We start from the raw sequence: 3,196 nt of genomic DNA on the forward strand, positions 1-3,196 counted from the left end.
GAATGCCCTCAGGATCCATCAATGTTGTCGAGTGGCAGGATTTCCTTCACTGTCCTAGTGGAGTGTTATTCTGCTGTGCTGTGTGTCAACACCGTGTTTCCTTTATCATTCTTTATCATTGCCATATGTTGGCTTTTACAAAGAATGCTGCATTAAACAGAAGAGTACAGATTATCCTTTTTGGTATCCTGTCTTTATTCCTGTTGGATGTATACCCAAAAGTAGGGTTGCTAGATCATATGGTAGGTAGTTCTCTAATTTTTAGAGGAATAGTGTACTGTTTTTAATATGGATAAACCAAGTTACCGTTTCCCCAGTAGTGTAGAAGTGTTCCTTTTTGCAAATTCTCACCATGATTTGTTTAAAAAATTTTTCTTAATGGTTATTTATTTTTGATAGAGAAAGAGAGAGAGAGAGAGAGAGAATGTCAGTGGGGGAGGGGCATAGAGAGAGGGAGACCCAGAAGCCAAAGCAGTCTCCAGACTCTGAGCTGTGAGCATAGAGCTTGACAAAGGGCTCAAACCCATAAGCTGTGAGATCCTGACCAGAGCAGAAGTCGGATGCTTATCCAACTGAGCTACCCAGGTGTCCCTCACCACAACCTGTTAACTCTTGTCTTGATGATAGCTATTCTAATAGGTGTGCATTGTATTGTAGTGCCCAAGATTTCAATATCACCCCCCAAAACCAGAGACCACCGGGGAGACCGAGTCACACATGTAAAAGCAAAGGGCAGTTTTATTATGGCTTAGGCTTGCCAGGCCTAAGTTCGGTCTCACAGCCTTCACCAATGCAGTGGATCTGTGCTGAGAGCCCTGAACAAGGGCTGTGTAGGGTTTTTATGGGGTTTGGGAAGGGAGAGTTACAGGAAACTGTGACATAGGTACAGTGACCCAGTCATAATGGTACAACAGTATTGGCAGCAACTTTAGCCATACACATTGTTCAGAGCGTTCGTTACTTTTGGCGGGACCCAATCACAACATTTAGGGTATCTTTGAAATTAACCAATTACAGAGCGAGTTCAGGGTCTTCTTTGGTGACTATCGGGTTAACTTTAACATTCTGTAACAAGGTCCTATCTAAAGTTCCCATCTGCAGGTCTCACCCTTAGGAATGTGGGGAGAGGTAGCTGGCCTTTCCTGATTGGATATTGCAAAGTGGTCTCCTGCTCTAGGCAATGTGTAACTGCCTAATAGTTCCAGAGAAACTGAACCTTAGACCTTCTAGCTTAGAGGGGGACCTCTGTCATTGAGTCTCTTAGGTCAGACTTTGTCCTTACAGTATCATTGTGCTTTAGATTTGTATTCCCCTGGTGATTAGTGATGTTGGGTACTTTTTCATGTACCTGTTGGCCATTTGGATGTCTTCTAGGAAAAAATCTATTCAGTTCCTCTGCCATTTTTTAAATTGTTTTTGTTTTGTTTAGTTTTGTGTTGCTGTGCAGAGGCTTTTTAATTTGATATAGCTCCACTTGTTGATTTTTGCTTTTGTTTCTTGGCTTTTGGTAGATCCAAAACAACATTTTCAAGGACAATGTCAAAGAGTTTGTTCTATCTTTTCTCCTTGAAGGTTTATGGTGTTAGGTCTTATTTCCTATCTTTAGTCCATTTAAGGCTAATTCTTGTGAATGGTAAAAGGTAGTGGTTCAATTCCATTATTATGCATAAGATGATCCACTCTTTCCAAAACCATTTGTTAAAGAGACTGTTCTTTCCCCACTGAGTATTCTCGGCTCTCTTGTTAAATAGTAGTTGACGTATAGGTGGAATTTCTATCTGGATTCTATTTTATTCTTTTGGCCTATGTGTCTATTTTTATGATTTGTTTGAACCGGTAGTAAATCTTACACCTAAGAAGATAACAGGCTGTTTTTAGTGAGAAGCAGATAGCAAACACATTTGATTATAACAATAACACTAAGATTCAGGCATAAACAAGGCTAGGAGGTATTCTGTTTGGCTCACAAGAGGAAGAATGTATTCGTGATGGTTAGTAAATAAACCTTTTATTAACCTTGTTCTTTGATGTTGAAGGTGTAAGCAGATGTGCAGGCCTTTGCATATGAGTTTAAGTTGTAACTATTCTTACCCATCCTCACAATGGGCACTAAATTAGCATAGGTAGGCACAGTAACTAATGCCTGGCTCTTGTTTGTTTCCTATTCCTAAATTAGGCTCTTTTTCTCTGGGCCAGAGTTAATAGTAAATCTTGTGTTCTTTAACCCCCTTCATTTTCTATGCCTTAAATTTGTGAGGCTCATTAGAAAAGCCTTTCAACAAAACATCTGCAGTGCTGTTTAAATTCCTCTTTATAGAGGTGGGAATATGCTTCTTCCCATGAGGTATCTGTGTGGGGACTATCGGTGTGGCTTGGAACATTGTGAGGCCTAATCAATAGCGACAGGCTTAATTTCACATGAACAGTAGTAGCAGAAAGAGATACCAGTTTCCACCTCTCATGGCAGGAGCTGTGCATGTCTACCATTTCCTTACTGTGACGCTGTCATCCAGCAAGGCTGGTGCACCTCCCAGCAACTGTTAGAACTAATAACAAATTTAGTAAAGTTATAGGGTAAAAATTAATGCCAAAGCCTGATTTTTCAGTATTTCCTAAATGTTTATTTTGAAAAGAGACACTGCATGCATGCATGCAAGTAGGGGAGGGGCAGAAAGAAAGAGGGAGAGAAAGAATCCCAAGCAAGCTCTGCATTTTCAGTGCAGAGCCCAACATGGGGCTCCACCTCATGAACTGTAAGATCATGACCTGAGCTGAAATCAAGAATTAAACACTTCACCAACTGAACCACCCACTGGCCCCCAACCTGTGACATTTTAGTACACAAATAATGAGCTAGCTGGAAGAGAAATTAAGAAAGCAATCTGAGGATGCCTGGGTGGCTCAGTGGGTTGAGCATCGACTTTGGCTCAGGCCATGATCTCTCAATTTGTGAGTCTGAGCCTGCTTTGGGCTCTGTGCTCACAGCTCGGAACCTGAAACCTGCTTCAGATTCGTTGACTCCCTCTCTCTCTGCCCCTCACCCACTAGCATGCTCTCCTTCTCTCTCAAAAATAAACATTAAAAATTAAAAAAAATAAACTTGTTTTTTAAAAAGAAAGCAATCTCATTTACATTTGTATCAAAAATAATAAAATCCCTAAGTATGTATTTGACCAAGGAAATGAAAGACCTGTAT

The sequence above is a fragment of the Suricata suricatta genome, chromosome 11 (genome assembly GCF_006229205.1).
Source record: "Suricata suricatta isolate VVHF042 chromosome 11, meerkat_22Aug2017_6uvM2_HiC, whole genome shotgun sequence".
NCBI lineage: Eukaryota > Metazoa > Chordata > Mammalia > Carnivora > Herpestidae > Suricata > Suricata suricatta.